Raw genomic sequence first — 27,334 nt, forward strand, 5'->3', positions numbered from 1 at the left:
GTGGTAGAGCGCAAAGGCCCTGGGTTCGGTCCCCAGGTCCGAAAAAAAAAAAGAAAAGAAAAGAAAAAAAGAAAAAAAAAGAAAACTTATTCGGCTTACACTGTACTCCTTTCCAAGAGATCGTCAACCAAAGCTTGTCAAACATCTTGGGAAGGTCCTGATTCGCTATCAATGATATTCCTTTGGTCTGATGTTCAATATCCCTGTTAAAGAAGCAACACCATTGGCTTGGGGTAAAGCACTTTTAGTGAGCTCACGTCACCTCTTCGAGATCACAACTTTAGTCCTCAAAGTTGTTTCCAAATCCTATTTCAGAATATTTTCTGGGATTAACACCAGCACACAACCCCCCCCCAAGTTAAGGAATGTTTCCAAGTTACTTTCTCATTAAAGGACTCATATTCTGAAGGTGGTGGTGATGGTGGCAGTAAGGCTAGCGATGGACGTGATGCCATCAATGGGGATGGCGTCAGTGCTGGTGGTGGCCCCTTGTATGATTGTGGATAGATTAAAAACTGTGCTGTAGTTATTTGAACCATGTGTTGCTTTAGCATCCTAGAGTGCTGTTCAGTCATGACAAGAGATACGTATTAATTTGTGGCATATCTAAAAGCTTCTAGGTTATTGAAAGCGAGATTGGAGAAGGAGACGAGAAAGTGTCTCAAGTCATTATCTCAACAAGGAACCCAGGCCCAGAGTAGGGGCACATGCCTGATGTCCTAACTACTTGAGAGACTGAAGCAGAGGGATTACAAGTTCAAGGCTGTGTTTAGTGAAAGACCATACTGAAACATTAATAAGCAAACCAATCAAAGTGGTGAGAGCTCTCCACCTACCCAAGGTGAGCCTGGCCTGGAGCTCACAGCAGGGAGGAGTCACCATCTCTCCTCTGAGCAGGGCCTCTCCAGGGTGGACTTCCTTCTTCTAACCTTCTCTTCTGAATGTTTGGGTTCATGTCAAAATATCTACTTCTCCTTTAAGAATTGGCCGCCTAAGTAATCAACACAGGGGTTGGGGGGAAGGGGCTTTTCCTTGATCACAATGTGAAGGGTGAGATCCAGAAAAAAAAAACTGAAGAATTCTCCCCGCTCTCTCTCTCTCTCTCTCTCCCTTCCTTCTTTCTTCCTTACTCTCTCTTTCTTTCCTTCTTCCTCTCTCCTTCCTTCTGTCGTCTCTGTTTCTGTCTCTCCCCCTCCCACCGCAAGGGCCACGTAGCCCAGGCAGGCTTCAAACTCACAATCCACACAGTGCTTCTGCCTCAGCCTCCCAAGTACTGAGATGCATGGCGTACACGGTCTGTGGAGAAAAGGAGCACAAGATAGCCGAGGTTTAAGTGAGAGGTCATCTTAATAATTAATAATAACCATTCTTTTGCACATGCACCACGCTTAGACAAACAGCAGTCCGTCATCTCTCCTGGTTCCCCACACAGGCATGTGAGGTGGCGCCGGGGATGCCACCAGCCCACCTCCCTCGTGTGACCAGCTAAAGCAGAGGCTGTGAGCGGCTGACAAGCACAGCCAGAGGGAAAGCTCAGTGGTCACCAATCGGCTGATAAAGCCATAGCTGCCCTCCCAGTTGGCCGTTTGAGCCTTACCTTCCTTTCTGTGTGCTCTGTGTGGTGGAGGTGGTGTTCTGGTGCCTAGCAGTGTCATTGTCAGTGTGGCTGTCCACGCAGGAAATGACTTTTCATTTCCTCATGGCCCATCTGCTGTGGAAGTTCCCAGCAGCCACGGCCTAGCAGCCCACTTCGATCCTCAGGTATTGAGTTGCTGAATGTTTTCATTGCCCACTGCACATCTGTCCCTCTCAGCTCTGGGGCAACAGAACAAATGCCACAGTGGCCTCACCTCTAATTAAAGTGGTTGAGCTAGAAAAATATCTCTCCACGTCTTCTGTGATGGCAGATGCTCTTTCCAGAATCTTGAAGAGCCAAGGCAGGTGCTGCTGTCCAGACCACCCCCATGCTAAAGTTTCATCAGCAACGATGTCCATGAACCCAAGAATCTGAGTCCAGGTCATCACTGTTAGAAGTACAGTCTCTTCCCTTTTCTAGTGCCGTGCACCTAGCTGACTTTGAATAGTCACAAGGCGCTGTTTCTTAACTACTAGGAAGCCAACAGCCATGTGCTCCTGCTCTGTTCAAATTAACTTGCTGCCCCAAACACCTAAATCATTCCATCACAGCAAGTACATTCCTGAACAGACACTGAGTCATGAACCCACATGTGTACTGGGTACCCACTGTGTGCTCCACACAGGACCAGTTTCTAAGGAAGGTCACTGAGCACCCACTGTGTGCTCCACACAGGACCAGTTTCTAAGGAAGGTCACTGAGCACCCACTGTGTGCTCCACACAGGACCAGTTTCTAAGGAAGGTCACTGAGCACCCACTGTGTGCTCCACACAGAACCAGTTTCTAAGGAAGGTCACTGAGCACCCACTGTGTGCTCCACACAGGACCAGTTTCTAAGGAAGGTCACTGAGCACCCACTGTGTGCTCCACACAGAACCAGTTTCTAAGGGAGGTCAAGTGTTTTCTAGCAAGGATGTGTAACAGAGCCAGAAACAAAACAGTGCTAATCTTAGATGAAAGTCAGAGGTAAATCCACAAACTGAGAAGTTAGTAGATCAAAGAAGCCAGATAACGATCTGGAGAACTTGAGCCAAAAGTCGTAAAGAATGAGAGGGAATGGCATGAGCAAAGTCTCAGAGGCCGTTCCTGGGACACAGCTCAGTTACTGAAGCGAAGTCTGCATGAGAAAGTGATAGGAGCTGTGTCTGGAAACGTGAGCAGCAGCCCAACTACAGAGGGTCTTGTCTGCTGCATAAAAGAGTGTAGGTTTTTCATGTACAATGTAAGGGACCCTGAGAAACTATTACGTGGGGAATAATACGGCCATTATACATATAATATGGCCCACACAGGGGCTCTGAGGGGAAATCAGGGTGATGAGAGGGCTGAGCAAAGGCTGCAGGAGTGGAGAATCAGGAGAGAAGGCTTAAGGGAGGGGTGGGAAGCAGGGCAAGGGAGCCCAGGGTCACTCCCTGGCTTCTGTATCTGTGCCTGGGGGTGTGGTGGCTTCATGAGGGAGGGCTCTGAAGAATAGCAGCAGAATGTGTGAGCAGACGAGAAGCTCAGCTCAGGGCTGAACTGTCGAGAGAGGTTCAGGCAGGCATCCCTTTAGAGCCATGGTTCTCAGCCTTCCTCATGCTGTGCCCCTTTAATACAGTTTCTCATGGTGTGCTGACCCCGACCGTAAGATTATTATTGCTACTCCTTAACTGCGATGTTGCTGCTGTTGCGGATCATAGTGTAAATATCTGTGTTTTCCGATGGTCTTAAGCACCTCTGTGAGAGTCATTTAACCCCTGAGGGGTCGTGACCCACGTGCTGAAAACCACTGCGTTCGTCACGTTTGCAGAATGAAGACCTTTCAGCCTTTTGGCTAAGCTCACGTGCAGAGCCGTGCCTGGAAGCCCAAAGGGGGAAACAGCACAAAAAATTTAAAATGAGCATGATGTTGAGAAGACATCTGGAGACATGAGATAGGGAGACTGGAAACATGTGGCCGTAGTGGGCACACTAAGGTGGCAATATAGATTTTCCTCAGGACAGGAAAGGGGGGACAGAAGGAAAAATGCTGAAACACAGAAACTCTATTCTTCACTTTAGTTAAAACAGCTCATGCATGCTCAGGGGAAAAAATTAAATTAAAAAACTAAGTAAGAAAATTAGAAAGGAGAGGTAAAAACAGGAAGTTCGAGACAGGGTGATAAAAGTGAGGTCAAGCATGCACATTATTACCTAAGGGTAGCTGGTTTCATTATTTCGGCTACAAGGCAAAGAGGTTGGAAGGGTCTCAGTTCTAAATACATTCTGTGTTACACAAAATGGGACGGATCGGGGGAACACAGGAATGCCAAGAAAACACACAGGAAAGAAAGAACGGTGATATCAACATTAATCAATCTAGAATTTAATATGGAAAACATTAGAAATATCACACACATGGGTATTTTTTCTGAATAGAAAATATTAAAGCATATGAAATAATTTGGTCACACACAATAACAGAGGGAAGTCTTATGTCAGCCTTCAACAAACCGAGTGATGAAATAAGTAAGTACGGAAAGGATTTTAAGGAACTAGGCAACCTGGTAGTGAGACACACGGAATTTACCTTGACAAGCATATATATACATGTAATATATATTATATTTATATATAGTGTTTGGGAAGTGTTAAGATATTTGTATCTCCTCATAGAAAAGACCAAGCATTCTGGAGAGCAGGATCTTTCTGGGAGTGAGAGGAAAATAAAATAAAAATGAAAGGTGATGCCCCAGGGACGCAGCGTGGGTCTGGGCTTCCCACATTTCCTTGCCACTAGTGATTTCGCGCACAAAGGGACCGAATCCAGAGACTCATTGCCTGAAAGGAGCACCCCCTTTCAAAACGAGTAAAAGTAAAATATGGGAGTTGAGGGAAAAGTAAAATGAGGTCCAAGAGAATAGGACAGAGTATGCAAACAGGCACTCCAGCTGGGCCTAAGGGCACAGCTTCCAGAGACTGGACTCCTAATGAGGGCGCAAGCAGGTGTGGCTTCCACCAGGAGATGAAAATGTAGCATCGTGTTCAGAGGTGTGGATGCAATACCGAAGCAGACAGCCCTAAGCCACTGCTGGGTCAAAAATCACACTTAGCTTGTGAAGGAAGGATCCCATAAAAGATGGGCAATCCAAATTACAGAAGCCCGTTTAAAATGCGCCCAGATCACAACATACAGCTTTAAAACTAAAGAAAACGCATACTCTGCAACAAAAAAGAATTCTGGAGATTGGGGATTTAGCTCAGTGGTAGAGTGCTTGCCTAGCAAGCGCAAGGCCCTGGGTTCGGTCCCCAGCTCCAAAAAAAAGAAAAGAAAAGAAAAAGAATTCTGAAACAAATTTGCCCATATAACATCTTAAGGTCTGGTGTGTTCGTTAGCTTCTGTGTGTGTAGCTTCTACTGAGGTGGATAAGCGTGGCCCTGAGCTCCGCTTCTCGCCCGTTAAAGCCTGAAGCGACACCACTCTGTGTGGGTCAGGAGAAGAAGGTCGAGGTAACGGAAACAAAACGTTATGAATGCCCAGGTTCAATCATGAGCAATTTTATTCTTGACTTAAATGTAGAAAGTAACATCTGTAAAACGTATTTTACTCTCTGAGTACATGTTTTCACGTATTGGCTAAGAGCAACATTTTAGTGTGTGGGTGTGCACATGTGGGTGTGTACGAGTGGGTTGCCGGCCAGAGTGTGTCCTGCTCTATCAACTTCTACCCTATTGTCTGAGACGGGCCCTCTCTCACCATCTAACGATACCTGGTTAAAATTAATGCCGTGTCCAGCGGACTTATAAATGATTTCGTGGAATTGATCTTCTTCCACTCTGACAATGAAGTGGTTGACATTTCCTCAGCTCTAGTCATCTGGATTTTTGTTATTGTTTCTGCAAAATGGCCCACACTGTGGGGCAGCCCCGCAGGTCATCATTCCTGTAAGCAGCAGGCCACATCATTCTTGTCATCTGCTCTAAAATTAAGCAGCCGACTTCCCAAGTTTCCCCCGATTCCCAGTCTCTGGTGGTGTTTCTCTGCAGCGCTGTTGGACCATCTTATGCTGTTTTATGAAGTAACTTTGAGACGTTTGCGCCACCTGCCTACATGGTCCTTGGCCGTGCACCCTCACCTTTCCTTCTCAGAAACGAAGCCACAGGCTAGTCCTGTGGTGCTTTCCATGAAGGGCCATTCCTTAGTCCTCTGCCTTGGAATGAGTTTGATGCTTCCCCATTTGGGGGAACTTGGATCCGATTCCCTTCTTTCCTTGCAGTTGACATATCTTCATATCAACAACAAAACGTCTGCCTGAGTCTAGTGTTCTGTGTTGCACTAGAACTGGGCTCGACTTACAGGCCATCGCCATCTGAGCCCATCGGATTCTCTCCGCAACTGTCCACACTGATTCCTAGTGTTTTCTCAGCCTGCTGGCCCCAAGGCAGGAGGAGTTCACCCTCTTAGATTGCTGTGGTCCACATCCACAGAGGTGTGGAAGGGCATACGAATGCCTGCTCTCCAGCAGCATGAGGCTTCTGCCTTGTCTACTTCATCACCCCAGAAGAGGGGCAGTGGAGGACACGCCCCTCAGTTCCTCCTTGTGGCATTGCTCACTCACGAGACACCCTCAGGAGCTCCGCCCTTGGGTTCACAAATTCCAACCACAAACTAAATTGGGTCCCAAACGGTGTTACCATGTAGACAAATGAATAGTTCCTAGTGTTCTTTGTAACTATGCAGTGTGTGTGTGTGTGTGGGTGGGTGGGTGTGGGTGTGGGTGGGTGGGTGTGTGTGAGTGTGTGTGTGTGTGTGTGTGTGTGAGAGAGAGAGAGAGAGAGAGAGAGAGAGAGAGAGCAGGGATCTCATCTCCGAGAGAGAGAAAGAGAGAGAGAGAGAGAGAGAGAGAGAGAGAGAGAGAGAGAGAGAGAGAGAGAGAGCAGGGATCTCATCTCCTATCTCATTTGTTTAACCAGGAGTTCTAGTCAATGTGCGAACTGTACCTCTGCTCTCTGATATCTTCCTCATTAGACTCTAGGCAAATGCACTACCCACGCCCACACAGGTCCTTCCTGGAATATCTCATTCAATTCCACCTTACCCCAGAATCGCAAACATGAGCAGAGAAAACTGGATGCAAACCCCACCTTACTTTCAAACTGCTCAGTGTCTCTGGATGCTGAAGGACCTGAACACTTGAAAAAGGAACCAGATACAAACTGACAGTCAGCTTGGTTCTTGAACAAGAAAATAATCTAAACTAGGGGCTTCTGTGAAGGGCTCCTGTGCAGAGCCGCTCTAAGGACTGAGGCTGATGCCAGCCAGAGAGGAAGTCCAGGGTCAGGGCGGGCAGAGCAGAGAGACAGGGAGGAAAGAGGTGTGCCATCACACGAACTGGGAGAAGAGGATTCCGATCCTCTTCTGAGATCTGGGAAGAAGGGGATTTACGGAGCCTGGTGAGCGTGCAGAATGACATTTCCACTGGGAAAGTCCTTTTAACTGTGGAGGGTGGGGTGAGAGTGGACTGATTTCCAAGTAAGTCATACCTGGTGGAGGCAAGAGCAATGAAGACTGGCACATGACTCGGTCGGCCACAGGGTGTCTTTCTGACTAGCCCAAGGCAGCATGAGATTTCACATTCTGATCAAAACAATGTCAGTCAATCAAATAAAATGATTTTTCCCTTTTCTTCTCATGTGGGGCTGGTTTCTGTTGGCTATTTTTGCCTACTTCAAAGTGACTGGCCCACAAAGGCCTGTCCCTGCAGCTGGGTGGCAATGCATTAAATGCTTTTAGCCCGATGACTCACACTGTTCATGTCTCCTAGTGCCACTGCCCTCCTCCCTGCCCCTCCTAACCTGTGATCGGCGGTCCCACGAAGGCTGTGTCATTCTCTGCTTACTCCATCGTTGCTTGTAAGCACAGGGGAAATTCTGTACTCCTTACAGCTTCATCGCTCGTGCCTCGTCCCTGAAAGCGTTCTTCTCCATTCCTTTCCTTAAGCCGAAGTCGACTGTCCATCGCCTTCAAAATCGTATCTTTTCAACCCAAAGCCCTCGTTCCTTTATGAGAGTGCTCGTAGCATCGGGGAACCTTGGGTTTCCCTGTATCTGATAAAATAGGGAGGAGGGTCACCATCCGCTGAGTCCGGTGTGCCAGGCAAGTTCTAGGAGATCACTATTGTCTTCTCTTCTTCACGTTTGTGTCTGTGAGCACAGATGCACACGTGCCACAGTTTAGAGGTCAAAGGGCAACCTCAGGTGCGTCTTCCTCTTCCCTTCTGTTTGAGGCAGGGTCTCAACACCACTATTCCAGCTCACCTGGCCCACTAGCTTCCGGGAATTCTGTCTCATCTCTCCATCAGATTGCTGGGATTACAGTTGTGTGAACCATGTCCAGCTATACACCGGCTCTGAGCACTAGATCACACACACACACACACACACACACACACACACACACACACACACACACACACTGGCTTCTGGAACAAGTTCCTCCTTCACCTGTCTTTGTCCTGCAGTGTAGAATCATGGATACTCTCCCTCCCCACATTCCCATGAGGAAACACAGGTTTAAGAGATCGAGATGCCAACTCGTCCCTGTGGGCCCCAGCACCGTACTCTCTTCCTGTTTTCTGACAGACACTCACTTCCATTTGTAGCATGTCCTTGGTTCATCGATCTCCACCTCAGACCCAGTCCAAAAGAAGAGCTGAATGAAGCCTTGTGTATCTCCAGTCTCAGCTATCCACTCTGAACACATACACTCCTCACTGGACCCAGAGTCCATGCTCCAATAGGCTGGACTCACTCATTTGAAAGATTTGGGAGAAATGACACGTTGCTTTGTGGCTTTAATTCCAGCACTCGGGAGACAGAGGCAGGCAAGGCTAGTCCACAGAGCAAGTTCCAGGGTGGCCAGGCTATACAGAAAAATCCTGTCTCAACAAACCAAAACCAAACAAACAAACAAAACCAAAACAAACAAACAAACAAAAAACTAATTAGTTTGAACTGCAGACTTCATTAGCTTTACTTTATTTGAAGGTAAAAATATAAGGAAAGGATAAAGAAACTCTTCTTAAAATTAAGTTCTGGAGAGATGGTTCAGTGGTTAAGAGCACTGACTGCTCTTCCAGAGGTCCTGAGTTCAAATCCCAGCAACCACATGGTGGCTCACAACCATCTGTAATGGGATCTGATGCGTCTGAAGACAGCTACAGTGGACTTATACATAATAAATAAATAAATCTTTAAAAATTTAAGTTCAACGTAGGGGTTTTGCAGGGTTGTTGTTATTGTTATTATTTTTAAAGAAATGCTTCAAGGACAGTTGTAGCCTTGAATGAATTTCTTAGCAAACATGGTAGGTCAAAACCTCCCACCCACCTGTATTTTTAGTGCTCTATTATTTCCTTTTGTTTTTAAAGACTTTTGTTGAAACTTAATTTACATCACTTTCCCCCTTCCTATGCTCCCCTCCATCCCCTCCCAAGTCCCCTGCCTTGAAGCATGAGGTGGGGATAATTCTTACTAGATCTCACTCCCTGACAAAAAAAAACCACGGGCAACAAAAGACCAACAAGAAAAGGAGACCGAGCCTCTCCCAAGGCTGAGCCCGCTAATTCACTTGTCAATCTGAGATAGCCAGCCCTAAAAAACGGTGCACACACTGATAACTTCCCGCCTCCAGCCCACGCATTACGGCAGTGAACAGGTCTTGTCTGCTCCTCCCAGTCAAGCATGACTGTGTCTGTGCACACCCCACTCTCCTTTCTCTGAGCTCTTTGCACACACAGGTCACATACGACGGTGGCTTCTGTGAAAGCACTGTGGCACCCCGCACGGACTCTGCACCCGGCTGGAGACTGAGGTCATCCGTAACTTGCGTCTCATGGTCTACTAAGAGACCGGTAAATGTGCAAGCGCAGTTGCCTTTATACACACATTAGCCAAACTTCATAGGGGAGAATATGATAACCAGAAGGCAGAATTGAACTTCAATGGGGGAAAGACGTCCTCTGTGGTACGCAAAGTAAAGTACTAGTGTGGAAAATCTGAGAGGGCAAGCAATGCATTTATTTAACTGGAGCGGGCATTCTTGCATTGGTCATATCATAACCGCACACTTCACACATGGACGTACTCCGAGGTATACACAGAACTGCTCGGAGTCTGCCCTCGAGTGAATGCTCTACGTTTTCTCGGGAATTTTCCGTCTCACCCACTTCCCCAAGAGCGGTCCTCTAGAGCTGCACAGATGATTCTCTCATCCGTCCCCACGTCTCCCCTCTCTACTTGTGTGCCCTGCTTTGTTGCTGACATTGCTGGTAATGAGGGCTTGTCCGTGTGTCACCTCCCCTGGTCTTCCTCTACCTTACTGAGCCAGACTTGTGGGCTCTGTTGTTGCTGTTGTTGTTGTTGTTTTTTTTAATTAAGCAACACTGCCAACAAAAAAAGAGCTTTTGGTTTTATTGACTGTCTGATTATTTTTTCAATTTTTTTAAGATATATTTTATTTTATGTGCATTGGTGTTTTGCCTGCATGTGTGCTGTTTGAAGATTCCAGATCTCCTGGAGCTAGAATTACTGACTGTTATGCACTGCCATGTAGGGGCTGGGATTTGAGCCTGGGTTCTCTGCAAGAGCAGCCAGTGCTCTTAACTGCTGCGCTGTCTCTCCAGTCCCCTGTTTTTGATTTCCAGGTCATTTATTTATGACTTTATAACAGCCCTTTTTAGTCTATTTAGATTCCTTTTGCATTCACTTTCCTATTGTATGAGCTGGAAGCTTGATTCTTTTCTGGTGGGAGGTGTTGTTTGGATGGATGGGTGGGTAGGTGGATAGATAGGTGAGTGGTTGCCTAAGTGGCTGGTTGGCTCAGTGGATGGGTGGGTAAGATTGGTTTTGACCTACCACACTTCCTAAGAAGTGTGTTCAAGGCTACAAGTGTCCTGTGATCATTGCTGTAAGTCGTGCATCTATTAAATCAATATTTAACGCCCCCTACGTTTTTTATTTCTTTTTAAGCATGAACATCTTAAGAATGTGTGGAGGTCTTTCTTGGTTTCCATATTGCTGAGATGACATTGATACCCAGACCCTTAGGTGGAGGTCACCAGACGGACGTATTCTAGCATCACTGAGGAATGTTCCAGGATGGGATGGGGAGATGGTTGTCAGCCAAGTACTTGCTGCATAAGAACAAGGACATGAGTTTGGATTCTGTCACTCAAGAGAAGAAAAAAGTTACCTGTAATTCAGCTCTGAGGAAGTAGAATCAAGATCTCTGGGGCTTGCTGGCCACACCATCTAGCTAAATTATTGCACTCCAGATTCAATAAGATATCTTGTCTCAAAGTAAATGGAGGGTGGTTGAAGAATCACTTGGTGTTGAGTTCTGGCCTTCATATGAGTGCTTGCGAGAATGCAGAGAGAGGGGGAGTAGGGAAGGAGAGAACACAGAGGAGCTTGACTAAGGAAGAAGCTGGTGTTATTCCTGCTGAGAATAGGGGGTCAGCCCTTCATACCACATAGCTTTCTATCAGTCAGCAATTCCAGGTGTGCTGTGTCGTGCACCCAATTTAAACATACCCCCCACTCATTAGCTTACAAATAAATGAGACTCAGACTATGGCTATTCTGTTTGGCTTTGACAATTGCTAGGGGTCACCCATAATCTGCTATTCTAACTGCAGGCCTGGCTACATCCCCAGCAGTGTGCCCCAGATACTTGCTGTTTCTCCTGTTCATGTGTTCATGGTCCATCTCCCCTCATGGCGGCTTCCTCCTCTTCTCCTTCTTCCTCCTGGTCTCTTCTCTCTCCTCTCACTTCTCCACCCCCAACCAGGTAACTCAAACCCCATCTACCTCGAATCCCTCCAGTAACTGGCTATAGCCCATTAAGGAATAAGGCATGCTCAACAAAAGCTGGTAAATGTGAGACTTCCCTGGTAGACCTAGAATTTAGCATTGCAACAACAACAGCACTGCCCAGAAGGAGGTGTGGCCTTAGGGTAATGAAGCCCTTCCTCAACTGAAGCAATTGCAGGAAAGGGCAGGCAGGGGGAGGACTGGGTGCCAGAACCTCCCTGGGAAACAAGGTGGGGAGCAAATCTTTCTTTCCAAGTGGGAGTCCAGGCAGCACAGTTCATCATCCACTGAGACCGTTTCTAGCCTAATATTTTAAATAACTTTTGCTTGTTGGCTTGCAATTTCTATAAGGTGCTCCTCCGTGCATCTTAACAAATCTTCAAAGCTTTTGAGTGATGTCGGGGTATTTAACTTTCACATATTTAACACACCGTGCTTGTCACCCTCGGGATGGCATGCATCCCGTTGTTGGAATTTCCGCTCCTGTAAACAACGCTGCCACAAATATCCCTGGCGTGAAACCATGCAGCGGTTGTGCCAGCGTTGCCACCCGTGTGGTTTAAGATACGCCCGTGGGACTAAATTTGGTGGAAATGCATCTTTGGGGCTCTAGCTGGCTGTGCTGTTTGGATAATATACCTCCACATCAGCAGTGGTCGTTTTCCTGCTTTCTTCTCAACAAAGCGATTACCTTTGGTTGTTAAACGGTTGTCTGATTGTTGACAGTTGGATAGGTGACCTTAGACGCTCGCCGTGCCTCTACTCAATGAAGTATGTTTTAAATGAGTACAAAGTGAATGGCCTTCCCAGCCTAAGACGTGGCATCAACACCGTGACTACCATCTTCGGAGAGAGAAGTTACCATTGAGAGGTGATCTAAATATTACTTAATTCCCTCTCTGATGCTACCACGTGAGCAGCTTGAAGCCTAGCAAATGGAACTAACTGCTCAGCTACTTAAATTAAGACCCCAAAGCTCCAAGACACACGTCAGCCCCCTCTCCAGTCGGGAGGCAAATCCGTTCTTCCTTCCCACTTGAAACTGTGGTTTTGAAAGGGGATTCTCGAATTTTTTACCTTGTAGTTTATTCTAATGGCAATATTTAAAATGCCTGTCTATGTGTTTGCATGTTCTTGATGACTGTCTCCTGTGGAGCACTGCCATGTGGCACCAGTGGCCTGTTACCTTTTGTTGCGTGACATAGCGGTCAAGAGCAGTCCCAGGGTCAGACCACATGGACTCCTGAGTCTTGGATTTGTCAGTTAACAGCTGAATGGCCTGCGTTGGCATTTCTAACATCTGTGCGTTCGTTTTGCTATCTTTTTTATTGGGTTTTTTTAGAGATAAGATCTCATTATTTCACCCGGGCTAGCCTGGAGATTACAATGGAGCCTGGACTGGCCTTAGCATGATTTTCCCTGTCTCTCTCAGACAGTGGTCACATGCACTCAACCGAATACAGTGTGCGAACTGTTTAGGCCAGCTTGGCACACAGTAAAGGCATTTGCTCACACTGGATTCTAGGTAGCTTTGGGTGTCTACACTGAGCCCTACAGGGACATAATGTCTGGGGGAGGAGTGTCTGGCCAGAGCCACTGAGTTTTCTTGTCCATGGTGCTGAATCAACACTGCACGTCTGCCCATCGTTGTTCCTACCAAGATGCTGGGAGAAGAAACACCTTTTTATGTCTTGTAAACAAAATCTTGGATTTCTGGGATGTGCCAGAAGATCCAACCCCAGGCAGCTTACACTCTAAGGAAGCCATTCATAACCTTTGAAGGTATGAGAACATCTATATGAAGATATATAGATGCTGGGGATGTGAGCTACTTTATGTCCAGGCAGAAGCAGGTTTGAACGACGGCTCAACTGACCACAGGGAAAAGTGCTCTGGTAAGATCATCTGAGAAGATTGTCTTGTAGCTGCTAATATAGAATCAATAGACTACACAAGACAGTTGCCGTTTGTTTCTGTCGGTGTGGGGAACTGAAAATAGAGGAGAAAAGGAAGAGGAATGGAGACAACAGGAGGGCGAGAAGACAGAGATGTCAGAGAGAACACAAGGTGTCCACACAATGGAGAGCAGTACCAGACCAACCGCAGATTCCTGCTGGTCGGTGGAGCCCAGCCGACTGTCCCAGATGTGAACAGCTCCGGTGCGATTGCTTCAGCCTCTCGGGTGCTCACATCCCACCCACTGCACACGGCGTACACAGCGCCAGATCGCATCGCACCACGCTGCCTGCTGCTTTACAACCCCATCCCCTTTCCTACCTACTGAAGCCTCGTGCTTTAGGCTCACAGCTTTTCTTTGCTGTTTCTTCCTTAATGGTTGTGCCTCTCACATGTGATTGGGCTGCCAGGGTTGACGGAGCTGCCATTTCTCTCGCCTTCTAGAGACTCTTTGATGGTTTCTTGTCCATTCTCTTTGTAGTAAGAAATCATTATTATCTGTTCCGTGCCCTCCCTAGATGACATATTTGTCACAAAGTGTGACATAAGGACTATTAAAAAAACATGTAGATAGGAGAAGAAGGGAATTTCTACAGGGAACACAAGTCATAGTGAGAACTTTAGAAGCTTAGCAGAATGACAGGTTTCGGATGTCTTGAAGCCCTGGGCTCCCAGTAATGTTTTCCTCCCTCAGGGAAGTATGATTGACATGGGAGACCCAGACCCAGTGTGCCCAGGGGACTTGGGAGAAATACTAACTCCAGGCATCCCAGCTTTTCCCTCTCAGCCCTGCCCACTGCACCAGTAGAAGGCAGTGCTTACAGACCTGCAGGTTGCTAAGACACTGAATTTCTCAAGGCCTTTAAGTCCTACTGACTCTCTTTTCCAATGAGTTTCCAGGCAGTGCGGTTGCTGTGGGTGGAGGGACCACACTTTGGCGACCATCGATGCATGCGAAACCTGCTTGTAACTCAGCTTTATGAAACGGACGCAAAGGGCAGCCCTGCAAAGCACGCATCAACGTTACTGTTTTGCCTATCCTGAAATTATGAATAACTTGTATCAAACCACACAGTTGTGAGCCGAGGTTTGATTTCTGGCATCTTTAGATCCAAGACCAGACTTCTGTCTGGTGCTTTGGACGCAAGTTTCCCTTGACACCTGATGAGTCTCTAGAGAACTTTCCCTGAGGTGGCTTCTATTCACGACCCTATCCCAGCATGGCTTCCCTGACAGGACAAGAGTCATAGGCTGTGTTAGCCTCTCATGTTTTACCCACAAACTCCCTGCATATTTTTTTTTGGTTCTTTTTTTTTTTTTCAGAGCTGGGGACCGAACCCAGGGCCTTGCGCTTCCTAGGCAAGCGCTCTACCACTGAGCTAAATCCCCAACCCCTCCCTGCATATTTTGCATCCTACTGCATTTCTGTGTCACGTGTGCTATAGTTTTCCCTCTTTACTGACAGCAGCCCTCCGAAAGCCTCCTGTGGTTTCACCTCTGGTCTACCTCTCCACATGGATGTGAGGTTACTGGATCTCTGAACATGGCTTGGTTGATGGCATCAACACCTTGCACTAACCCAGCTGCTTGGGTACCCACCCAAAACCTATTCACCCAGAGGTAGAAAGGAGAGATGGTGAGCCTTGAAACTAAGCAGACTAGGGTTCTGTCCTGTCCTGTCACTCACTAGAGGGAAAACTCTGGCCTGTCTCAACCGCTCTAAAACCGGCATAAAAATGGCATTCATGCAGGGCTTGGTGCCTGTTACAGATAGAATGAGAAAGGCAGGGGATGTGCAGTAGGCTGTTTCTGGGGGTTACAGCTATTGTCATGTGTTGTTAAAATGGTTTGTTGAACAAGTTCGCAAACAAATTAATGACCAGCCCTTAAAGTGTGATGCCTTTGGGGTACCCACACTCTCAAAGAGAGCCCCTGGGAGTATCAGCTTCTACCCTCCCCCCACCAAAAAATGAAAGCTCTCCTGGAGACCAGACCAGCTCTCAGATCCCACCTGTACCTGCACAACTTGGTTCAGGTTGACAGGTCCACACTCGTTTGCTTGATGCCACAAATATAGTACAACATGCTCCTCAAATGGAAGTCCAGTCTGGATTTCCTGAGTAGCACGTAATTCCAAAATTCCTAGGGTGTGTGTGTGTGTGTGTGCATGTGTGTGTGTGCATGTGTGTGTGGTGTGTGTGCATGTGTGTGGTGTGTGTGTGTGGTGTGTGTGTGTTTGAGTGTGGTGTGTATGGTGTGTGCATGTGTGTGTGTGTGGTGTGTGCATGTGTGTGTGTGGTGTGTGCATGTGTGTGGTGTGTGTGGTGTGTGCATGTGTGTGTGTGGTGTGTGTGTCTGTGTGTCTGTGTGTGAGTGTGTGTATGTGTGGTGTGTGTGTGAGTGTGTGTGCATGTGTGTGTGTGTGGTATGTGTGTCTGTGTGTCTGTGTCTGAGTATATGTGTGTGTGGTGTGTGCATGTGTGTGTGTATGTGTGGTGTGTGTGTGTGAGTGAGTATGTGTGTGTGTGTGGTGTGTGCATGTGTGTGTATGTGTGGTGTGTGTGTGTGAGTGAGTATGTGTGTGTGTGTATTGTGGTGTGTGTGTGTCTGTGTGTGTCTCTGTGTGTGCATGTGTGTTGGGGCTCTATGCTGACATGCTACTAAATGAATTTCTTAGATATTACTCTTATTTGTTATTCATGAACCCAAATTAGCTCATTACTAAGTTCCCTGGCGGCTCTAATTCAATTCTCTGTGAACTTAAGCTCCGTCTGAAGGCTCCAGAGCTCCTGCCCCCACACTGACACTTACCTCAAATCCTGTGACCTGGGAAGACCACACTGGTATCGTTTCGACGTCAGTTCTGCTCTAAGTCGTTTGTGGCTTTCAGCTATTTATATGGTTGCTTTTAAATTAGGAATTATAGCTCCCTTGGCTTCATAGCTGTCATTGAGTCAGGGAAGGAGAGTGAGCTAACCCTGCTACACGTGGTGATATTTGCATCAAAGTTATTTTTAGTCTGCCATTTTCCAGTTAGTAGGTTTTAAGACACAAACTAGTTGCAGTTTGAGATCAACCATGCAAATCCATACCGAGAAAATACATGGGAAATTTGCACCCAAAATTGCTTGTAGAGCTGTTTGGTTACCTGTGACTGTGCAACTAACTACCCCAAAACTTAGTGACTCAACAGTCACTTTATTAATCCACACAATCATATGCACTGGGGATGCAGACAAGGGTCAGAGGGAACCCATTGTCTTTGCTCTGTGTGGTTCTTGTTAACGCTACAGAATCCAAGATGGCACCTTGCCTGGCACGCTTAGCACCATGGCTTTTGTGACTCAGTGAGTGGTTTGACTGGGGTCTTCCGGTTTCATTGTCATCTGAGTTCCTTGGTTTTCTGTGTAATGGTAAGCCTCACCCTGTGCTGTGGTCTTCCCATGTGGTCTCTATGGGCTATCTCCAACCCTGTGTGGCTGAACTTCTTCCAAAGAGGTTTGGTAATCTCAATAAAGCAAAAATGAAAGGCACTGGCTCGGGTCAGAGCTTCAACCTGATAGTCACAATGTTGTCTCTGTGACTTTGTGGTTAAAGTAGGTTACAGGCACAGTCTAGACTTCAAAGGCTCTAAAATACCAGGACGAGTGGTTAGTGGGGGACACCAATCTATCAAGACTGTGAGGATAGCAGCAATTCATTGGTGAGTCAAGCAACTTAACCACTTATCTTGATACACACAACCAGACACATATAGAACTACCTTGATACGTACTATGGAGGTAAACATAACAGATAACTAAGTTACGTTGGCAAGATAATAGCCCTGATATCCTACAAGTTCATAGCTCATTATTTTAATACAAAACTATGTATAAGTGCATTTTTATTGTAAGGTTAGCAGCTCCTAAGTGAGATCATAAACAATTTTACTCCAACTTGTGTCTCTTTGTCTCTTCAATTCTTTATCATTCTATTCTCTCTCTCAAAGATGTGCAGATAGATATGGTAAGATCTTTTGTTCCTTGCAAATCTTCTCATTTAAAAGGGGAGGAGGGCTGAAAACCACTTTTTAAATGGTCAGGATACTCCATAAATCTTGAAGCTAGAGCTTAAGTGAACAGGTGATTTTTTTTTTCTTCCCTGAAGGAATTCAAACCCTCGTAGGAGAGAGATATTTGTTGAATTTCATTCAGTGTGGTAAGAACTGCAGTAGAAAAAAGTCCCCCCAACCCTCACCCACTACCCCCAGTGCCGATGAAGGGCAAAGATGCTATTCCTATCTGGGATGAGCATTTTAAGGGACCTTCTTAGTGCAGCTAACTGAACTGAATTGCTAGTATACTAGCTAATTCTTAGGTCAACTTGTCTCAAGCCATGGTCATTTTGGAACCTCAATTAAGAAAATATCCCCACAAATTAGTCTGTGGACAAGGTTGTGGGGCATTGTCTTGACTGATGATTGACATGGGAGGACCTAACCCACTGTGGTTGATGCCATCCCTGGGCTGGTGGTCCTGAGTTCTATAAGAAAGCAGGCTGAGTGAGCCATGGGGAGCAAGCCAGTCAGCAGCATTGTTCCATGGCCTCCGCATCAGTTTTTGCTTCCAGGTTCCCGCCTTTTGTTCCTGTCCTGACTTCGCTGTATGATGGGTTATAAGCTATGAAATAAAATAAACCCTTTCCTTGCCAAGTTGATTTTGGTTATATGGTGTATCACAGCAATAGAAAGATCTAAGTAAGGCAGCTGTGTAGGAGTCAAGGTTGAAGGTGAAATAAGCAAGATTAAAAGCTAATGTAGAGAAAGTCATCGAAATCTGACCTTGTCCAAAGTCTGAGAAGACAAAAAAACCTTTATCTCTCTAGTCATTTTTCTATCATAAAAATAGGCTCATAAGTAAGGTTCCCCCAAGCTATGGCATCTTCACTCACTGATGTTTGTTTTGTTTTGTTTTGTTTTGTTGTTTGGGTTTTTTTTGTTGTTGTTGTTTGTTTTTTGTTTTTGGAGAGCGAAAGGGAGATGAAGGGCTGTTTGTTCCTGAGTAATTGGGTATGACTGATTCATTCTGATGAATACTGAGACCTGGGGTGCAATTCAATACACGTTGAACTGCTGTCTCCTTTTAACTTATAAATTCCATGTTGACATCTGTACAGAGCAAATGAGTTTGAGCCAGTATACAAAAACCACGGAGCGAGAAATGCGCGTTAGAAACAATTATTTCCACCCCTTCATTTTATAGACAAGGAAACCGAGGCCCAGGGAGCTGGAACAATTGCCCAGAGTGGCAGAGAGCTTCAATGACAATAAAATATTGCTCCCATCCAAGTCAGACAATACCCAATCTGAGTTTTATTTAGAAAACCCTACGAAATTTTATTCTGTCGAGCAAGACTGTTTACACAGAATGCAGCCTCGACGAGCAATGATCGGGCCGGTGCTAGAAGGGGAGCGAGTGCTGGTGGAGAATACGCAGCCCATTATGAACTTCTGGTTGTCTGTCAAAGAGCCGAAGGCACGGGGCGGGGCCGGGGGCCGGCACTCCGTGGGATCCACGGGAGAGTCAAGCAATGGCTCAGGCCCTAAGCTCTCCTAACAGAAAGGAGCACTAACAAGGGAGGTGCCTTCCACAGTGCGTCAAGGTTCTCAGCCATAGCGGAGCAACGAGAGAGCAAGAACACGAACACTTATTATTACAACAAACATGTCTTCCCCTCGCCTTACACAGGGGCGGTGGCTCCTTCAGGACACTTCTGAACCTGTGAGCCTCTGGCACCCTTATAATCCGCTGCGCATGTCTGCGCCAGTGTGCAGACAGCCTGGGTGGTAACTGGATGTTTGGCGCCCATCTCCACCCAGGCCCATCTTCGATAAGAAAAAAACAAAAAACAAAAAAACCCTGTTCCGTGGAACACTGCTAGGAGGGCAGATAAACTGCTGAGGAAGATTCGAAATCCTCTGGACATTAAGTGACCTTTTTTTTTTTTTTTTTTTTTTTTTTTTTTTGGTTCTTTTTTTCCGGAGCTGGGGTAAGTGACCTTTTAAACTGGGACCGGACAGACGAGTACTGGTTTGCTGCGGGAAGAAAGTAACGGAAGGCATTCCAAGTAAAGCAGAGAAAAGTCCTGACCTGTCAGTCCGGTAACCTGTGTTTGGGCGGTGCTATCGTGTACCTGGCACTTGGCAGGAAGTAACAGAAAGTGGATTTGACTGAAACATACATATGAAAATCCCAGGGAGTTGCTCTCATGGGTCCCTGGGCCTTCTGGAACTCCAAAGCTGGCCCTTTTGTCTTGGAGGTTGAGAGAGTCCTCTGAAGAATTTTAGGCAAGGCTATGCGTTTCAGTCACGTAGGTCCTAAATGAGGAAGCTCTCTGTAAACAGACTTGGAGTGATGATTCATAGGATACACCGTTATGTGAACACAACAGGCAGACCACAGTCTCTGGTGTGCTGGCTAACCTTCGTGTCAGAAGGGGAAATGAGGCTCTCCTCACTTGCTCTTGTGCAAAGTTAAACCCACAAAAACAAAAACCAAAAAGTAAAGTAAAAACTCTTAGGGTGGGTGGAAATTGGATGAGGAAGAGGTGGGCAGGAAACAGCAGACAGAACCAAGGTGCCAGGCTTCTCCGGGTGCACCCTATGCAGTTTGGCCCTTGGAACCCCACCCCAAAGAAGATTCCATGGAAAAAAACAGGCAAACAGAAAGTAATGGGAATGGTGCAGACTCTCTCAGAGCCGCTTTGGAAAGAGTATTTTTGAGATCTGTTTGGATAAACAAAAGAAGCTTGGACGAGTCACGAACCCACAGCAGTGAGGCCTAGCAATTCCACAAGGAAGGCCCCTGTGTTTTAGAGCCTTACAAGTTAGTATACTGTAGATGAAGGAAAGAACTTCTGTGAGAAAAAGACTTAAAATCTTGGATGAAAGAAAGCTGCAAAAGGAAGGACCATGTGGGACCAGAGCTAGAGGCCTGAGTGTGAACGTCAGTGAAAGACAGACAGACAGATAGTGTTGCTGAAGGCCTGAGTGGGAATTCCAGTGATGGGCAGGCAGACAAATAATGTTGCTGGAGGCCTGAGTGTGAACTTCAGTGAAAGACAGACAGACAGACAGATAGTGTTGCTGGAGGCCTGAGTGTGAACTCCAGTGAAAGACAGACAGACAGACAGATAGTGTTGCTGGAGGCCTGAGTGTGAACTCCAGTGATAGGCAGGCAGACAGATGGCATCTTGCATTAGAGCTTCTGTTGTTGGGATAAAGCACCACAACCAGAAATGATGAGGAAAAGAGGTTTGTTTCATCTTGGAACTCTCACTCCATCCAGTCAGGGCAGGACCTCAGGACAAGAATCAAAAGGCAGGCCATGGAGGAGCACTGCTGACTGGCTCTCTCCTCGTGGCTTGCTCACCCTGCTTCCTTCTGCTACCTAGGAAATACAAGAAAATCTCCCACAGGCTTGCCCACACCCCTACCAGATGACTCTAGCTTATGCCAGTTGACAACAGAATAAACCAGGCAATTAACCCCTTGCCAGTGCCACACTCCAGAATGCTACTAGTCAACCATCACCTTTCCCTTCTTGCTAACCCTCAAGGTCTTCTATTAATATTCGTCTTATAAACCATAGAATAATATTAAATGTCCTAGACTCTTTCAAAGTTCAGCTTCTTTAAAGTATGAAAGAAAAAACCCTCTAGAAATCCGAAGTCTCTTACTTGTGGACTCCTACAAAATAAAAAATAAGTTACACACTTCTCATCCCAGGAGAGGCAAACTCAGACACAGTTGCAATCAAAACTAAACCAAATTCCATCCCTGAAGAAAGCTCAGTGCTTGACACCTGAGAACCACTCATGATCCTCTGGGCTCCAAGGAGCCTGGCCAGCTCCACCATCTCTCTGCCCTCCTCCAGAGGACACTCGCTTGTCTCATAGGTTCGAGCCAGCTCCAATCCACAGCTGATGCTGTCCTTGACAGCCATTCTGTGGTACTGGCATCTCCGTTCTTTTGGGATCTTTCCTGCAATTGAGACCACACCCTCCCCAAGGCTCTCACTGGGCCTCAGGAACTCCAGCCCTGCCACCCAGTGCCCAACCTCAGCTGCTCTCCACAGCCCACTTCCTGCCTTCAAAACCAGTACTGCCCGGCTCATTCTTACACATTACTCAGTTCGGCTGCCGGTGTGCGATGCAGCCTTGGCCACCCTGCACTACAGTGTCTCTGTGCTCATCCTGAGGGAAGAGTCCCAGAAGGTTTCGCCTCAAGGATTTCGGTTTCTCCATAGCCATGGTGATTCTTGATGACAGTTATCGATTCTCCCACTAAAGCAGAGGGCACACCCCCCCACTGGTGCTGATTTCTCCTTTGTCACTGTGGACTCTTCAGCCCTAGCTGAGGTAGCAGGAAGGGTGAAGGGTGGGGAGGTTCAGAACACTGTTTCCTCTTGCAAAAGACCCAGCACCCACCCAGCAGCTCATAACTCCCCTTCCACGGAAATCCACACCCTCTTCTGGACTCCCTGGGCACTCCATGTATTCAGTGCACAGACACACAGGCAAAACACCCACACGCACAAAATTAGATTAAACTAAGATTTAAAAAAAAAGTCAAATGAATGAGCCTAGTAACAGCCTTGTTTCCCTCTGAAACTTCACAAGCCAGGCCTCCATCATCTTCCTCTCCTTCCACATCCCTGTCTTCCAAGCTCTCAAGCCCCCTCATTAAGCACTGAGCATGCAGTGGCTTTTCCAGCTCAAAGCTTCAAACCCCTCTGACAGTCTTGCCAAAAACAAATGGTCAGATCTGTCCCAGAGGCGCCCCATAAATCTGGTTCCAATCTCTGTCTTAGTCAGGGTTTTTTTTTTCCCTTAAAGATTTATTTATATATTTTATGCATGTGAGTACACTGTCGCTGTCTTCAGATACAGAAGAGGGTATCAGATCCCATTAGAGATGGTTGTGAGCCACCGTGTGGTTGCTGGGATTTGAACTCCACACCTCTGGGAGAGCAGTCAGTGCTCCTAACCTCTGAGCCACCTCTCCAGCCCACAGTCAGGGTTTCTAATGCTATGATGAAACACCATGACCAAAAGCAATGTGGGGGAGAAAGGGTTTACTTCACCTGGCAACTCTGAGACCACACTCCATCACTGAGGGAAGTCAGGGCAGGCACCTGGAAGCAGGAGCTGATGCAGATGCATGGCGGTGGGAGGGTGGGAGCGCTGCTCACTGGCTTGTTCCCCAGGGCCTGCTCAGCCTGCTTCCTTACACATCTAGGACCATTCGCTCTGGGGCAGCCAAGACTGCAGTGGGCGGAGCCCTTCGACATCAATTCTTAATCAAGGAGGTGACCCACGGGTCATGCTGGTGGTGAGGTTTTCTTTTCTTTTTCCCTAATACTTTACTTATTGACAATAATGTATATTAAACTACAACTATAAAAGATTCATTTGAGGTGAAACAGACATTTTTAAATGTTTCCCTTCTAGGTGTGAAATAAATACATGGGCAAAAAAAAATCTGTGGAGGCTAAGTATAATGGCTAATTAGCATTCTCTCTCTCTCTCCTCTCTCTCGCTCTCCCTCCCTCCCTCTCTCCCTCTCTCTCTCTCTCTAATTAATTTATTTATTTGCTTTATTCTCCCTGTCTTCTTGATGGTTGCGCTGACATTTTCTTAACTGACAGTCCCTTCCCAGATAACCTGTCAAGTTAACTTGAGAAACCTAACCAGGACAGACAGACAAATGGACAGTCATGCATGCATCTCTTAGCCCTGCCTTTGCTGTAACAGAGAAACAATGACAAACCTTAATGAATGTTCTCACTGTCCAAACCTTCTTTCAAATATCTTCTACTTAAAGGAATCAAGGCTCCAAGGAGAACTAGGGCTGACAAGACCAAGATGAGCCAGAAAAGTTTATGGCACCAGAAACTAAAGATGTACTCAAAGAATGCAGTTATGTTTAAAACGGGGACTGCTTGCGATGAACTCCTACTGTTCAAATGTGAGACAATTTGAGAATCCAAACAGCAGTGGTTTATAACCCACAGAGGGAAATGAGTACCTATAACTATCATTAAAATTTTTATTTCCTAATTCAATATACATTTGTACTTAATATATAACTCACTGCTTATACAAATGTGTTTATATATGTTATATTTACTCATACTAATACATACTATAGTATAGTATATACTATATACTATATATAATATGTGTAGATATCATATACATTGATGTAAATAAGCTCTTCCTACCTAGACTGTTGACTAATATAAAATGAAAGATTAAATTATAAAGCCATTATCATAACCATCTAGTCAAGACTCATCCATGGGTGCTGAAGCCAGTGTGTAAAATGTTGATGAGTAGTTACAAGATTACAATAAACTGGGGCACGATGAGATCAAGTTCGGAAACCGGAGGCGCTAGAGACCTCCTCCCGGCTGCGGCTGTCAGCTGATCCCCACTCCATCCCCACTCCTGCATCCGCAACAAGTGAACGACTTTAGTTTTACATTTTTATTTATTCATTGACAATTTCACACATTTACACGATGCATTTCGCCTACATTACGTTGTTGCATCTCTCCCTGTGCCCTTTGGGACCCCACATACCAACAAGTCCCTCTTCCCTTCATGGCTTGCTTTATGACCACCGAGTTTAATTAGAGTCGTTTGCATGAGCACAGTGGAGGGTTATTTACCAGACCCAGGCCAACTTGCCAGAAGAAACACCAGTGAAGAAGATGACTCTCCCTCCCCCAGCAGCCATGACCTGATGGTAGTTCCTTCAGCTTATGATAAATTGCGGAATAAACATAACTGTTTAGAAGGCGGCTGGTCGGCATGTTAATTTAACGCAACAGTAGGAGAAGATTCCTCACTAGAAGACCTGAGCCCCCAGCTGTGGGATGTTGACCACATTTATAATACTGGGTATGAATTCTCTCTTCTGGAGCAGGCCTGGAATCCAATCTGGAAGCAGTTACTTCCCACCAAACGAGCTGTGCCAGTATTGTGTCGTGGGGCTCACCTGGCCTAGCATGGTGTTCATGTAGTGCGTGCGTGCTTTTGCAGCCATAGAGGCCTGCGTTGCACTTGTTCATGCTATGGGAGCTAGGCAGCAGAAAAGAAGCTTCTCACCCAGTTCTAGGTTGATTCCTTTATGTCCTGCAACCAAAGTATGGGACTTCGGCAGTAGGTTTTACCCAAGAGGAAAGTGGGGAGGTACGCACGGGAGGTCTTCTGTGGCCTCCCAGACCTGAACTGCGTAAGAAAGAAGTGGCCCACACATCTGCCACTGGATTTTCTTTAGTAACCTATGACTTCTGGGGGCATTGTTATTTGCTATGAAACTCTGTTTAAATGTCCTTTACTTTTTTACACTTATTCGTGTTGACTTATTGATTGAGTGTATGCACACAGGGTGTCTGTAGAAGCCAGGACAACCAAATGTTATCTCTCCTTACAGCATTGCCAGGATGGCAGCTGAGTCAGCTCACCAGCCTGCCCGCACCACCCCGATGCAATCCTCTGCGCCCCCAGCATACTCCCTACCTTTCATAGAGCGTGTTGAGAGCAGCCATTTTTATTGAACATCACTGCATCGGCAGGCATCGTACTGGAAGGGGATGGTGTGTGTGTGGAAGGGGATGGTGTGTGTGTGTTTGGAAGGGGATGGTGTGTGTGTAGAAGGGGATGGTGTGTGTGTGTGGAAGGGGATGGTGTGTGTGTGGAAGGGGATGGTGTGTGTGTGTTTGGAAGGGGATGGTGTGTGTGTGGAAGGGGATGGTGTGTGTGTGGAAGGGGATGGTGTGTGTATGTGGAAGGGGATGGTGTGTGTGTGGAAGGGGATGGTGTGTGTATGTGGAAGGGGATGGTGTGTGTGTGGAAGGGGATGGTGTGTGTGTGTGTGGAAGGGGACGGTGTGTGTGTGGAAGGGGATGGTGTGTGTGTGTGGAAGGGGATGGTGTGTGTGTGTGGAAGGGGATGGTGTGTGTGTGGAAGGGGATGGTGTGTGTGTGGAAGGGGACGGTGTGTGTGTGTAAGGGGATGGTGTGTGTGTGTGTAGAAGGGGATGGTGTGTGTGTGTGGAAGGGGATGGTGTGTGTGTGGAAGGGGACGGTGTGTGTGTGGAAGGGGATGGTGTGTGTATGTGGAAGGGGATGGTGTGTGTGTGGAAGGGGATGGTGTGTGTGTGTGTAGAAGGGGACGGTGTGTGTGGAGGGGGATGGTGTGTGTATGTGGAAGGGGATGGTGTGTGTGTGGAAGGGGATGGTGTGTGTGTGTGTAGAAGGGGACGGTGTGTGTGTGGAAGGGGATGGTGTGTGTATGTGGAAGGGGATGGTGTGTGTGTGGAGGGGGATGGTGTGTGTATGTGGAAGGGGATGGTGTGTGTGTGGAAGGGGATGGTGTGTGTGTGGAAGGGGACGGTGTGTGTGTGGAAGGGGATGGTGTGTGTATGTGGAAGGGGATGGTGTGTGTGTGGAAGGGGATGGTGTGTGTATGTGGAAGGGGATGGTGTGTGTGTGGAAGGGGATGGTGTGTGTGTGTGTGGAAGGGGACGGTGTGTGTGTGGAAGGGGATGGTGTGTGTGTGTGGAAGGGGATGGTGTGTGTGTGTGGAAGGGGATGGTGTGTGTGTGGAAGGGGATGGTGTGTGTGTGGAAGGGGACGGTGTGTGTGTGTAAGGGGATGGTGTGTGTGTGTGTAGAAGGGGATGGTGTGTGTGTGTGGAAGGGGATGGTGTGTGTGTGGAAGGGGACGGTGTGTGTGTGGAAGGGGATGGTGTGTGTATGTGGAAGGGGATGGTGTGTGTGTGGAAGGGGATGGTGTGTGTGTGTGTAGAAGGGGACGGTGTGTGTGGAGGGGGATGGTGTGTGTATGTGGAAGGGGATGGTGTGTGTGTGGAAGGGGATGGTGTGTGTGTGTGTAGAAGGGGACGGTGTGTGTGTGGAAGGGGATGGTGTGTGTATGTGGAAGGGGATTGTGTGTGTGTGGAGGGGGATGGTGTGTGTATGTGGAAGGGGATGGTGTGTGTGTGGAAGGGGATGGTGTGTGTGTGTGTAGAAGGGGACGGTGTGTGTGTGGAAGGGGATGGTGTGTGTGTGTGGAAGGGGATGGTGTCTGTGTGTGGAAGGGGATGGTGTGTGTGTGGAAGGGGATGGTGTGTGTGTGTGGAAGGGGATGGTGTGTGTGTGTAGAAGGGGACGGTGTGTGTGTGTAGAAGGGGATGTTGTGTGTGTGTGGAAGGGGATGGTGTGTGTGTGTAGAAGGGGATGGTGTGTGTGTGTGGAAGGGGATGGTGTGTGTGTGTAGAAGGGGATGGTGTGTGTGTGGAAGGGGATGGTGTGTGTGTGTGGAAGGGGATGGTGTGTGTGTGTTTGGAAGGGGATGGTGTGTGTGTGTGGAAGGGGATGTTGTGTGTGTGTTTGGAAGGGGATGTTGTGTGTGTGTGGAAGGGGATGGTGTGTGTGTGGAAGGGGATGGTGTGTGTGTGTGGAAGGGGATGGTGTGTGTGTAGAAGGGGATGGTGTGTGTGTGGAAGGGGATGGTGTGTGTGTGTGGAAGGGGATGGTCTGTGTGTGGAAGGGGATGGTGTGTGTGTGTGGAAGGGGATGGTGTGTGTGTGTGGAAGGGGACGGTGTGTGTGTGTAGAAGGGGATGGTGTGTGTGTGGAAGGGGATGGTGTGTGTGTGGAAGGGGATGGTGTGTGTGTGTGGAAGGGGATGGTGTGTGTGTGTTTGGAAGGGGATGGTGTGTGTATGGAAGGGGATGGTGTGTGTGTGTGGAAGGGGATGGTGTGTGTGTGTGGAAGGGGATGGTGTGTGTGTGGAAGGGGATGGTGTGTGTGTAGAAGGGGATGGTGTGTGTGTGTGGAAGGGGATGGTGTGTGTGTGT

The 27,334-nt window shown here is 47.2% G+C and overlaps 1 protein-coding gene and 1 long non-coding RNA gene across 16 annotated transcripts in view; one reads left to right on the forward strand and one right to left on the reverse strand.

Annotated features, from left to right (window-relative positions):
- Nucleotides 1-11,560, reverse strand: part of LOC102552590 (uncharacterized) — a 28,960-nt gene extending 17,400 nt beyond the window's left edge. For 6 of the 11 annotated variants that reach the window (XR_010056190.1, XR_010056186.1, XR_010056184.1 and 3 more), the window contains exons 1-2: nucleotides 837-1,569; nucleotides 100-203 (exon numbers count right to left, since the gene is read on the reverse strand). This is a non-coding gene — a long non-coding RNA (uncharacterized LOC102552590). Of the gene's footprint in view, nucleotides 1-99; nucleotides 204-836; nucleotides 1,570-1,597; nucleotides 6,349-7,451; nucleotides 7,704-8,245; nucleotides 8,534-10,848 lie in introns of those variants that run through there. The other 5 variants (XR_010056194.1, XR_010056191.1, XR_010056187.1 and 2 more) reach the window with 4 other exon arrangements.
- Dgkg (diacylglycerol kinase, gamma) overlaps nucleotides 1-27,334 on the forward strand; it is a 194,759-nt gene that overhangs the window by 7,048 nt on the left and 160,377 nt on the right. The window lies entirely within an intron of this gene.

Source organism: Rattus norvegicus, chromosome 11 (assembly GCF_036323735.1).
Source record: "Rattus norvegicus strain BN/NHsdMcwi chromosome 11, GRCr8, whole genome shotgun sequence".
NCBI lineage: Eukaryota > Metazoa > Chordata > Mammalia > Rodentia > Muridae > Rattus > Rattus norvegicus.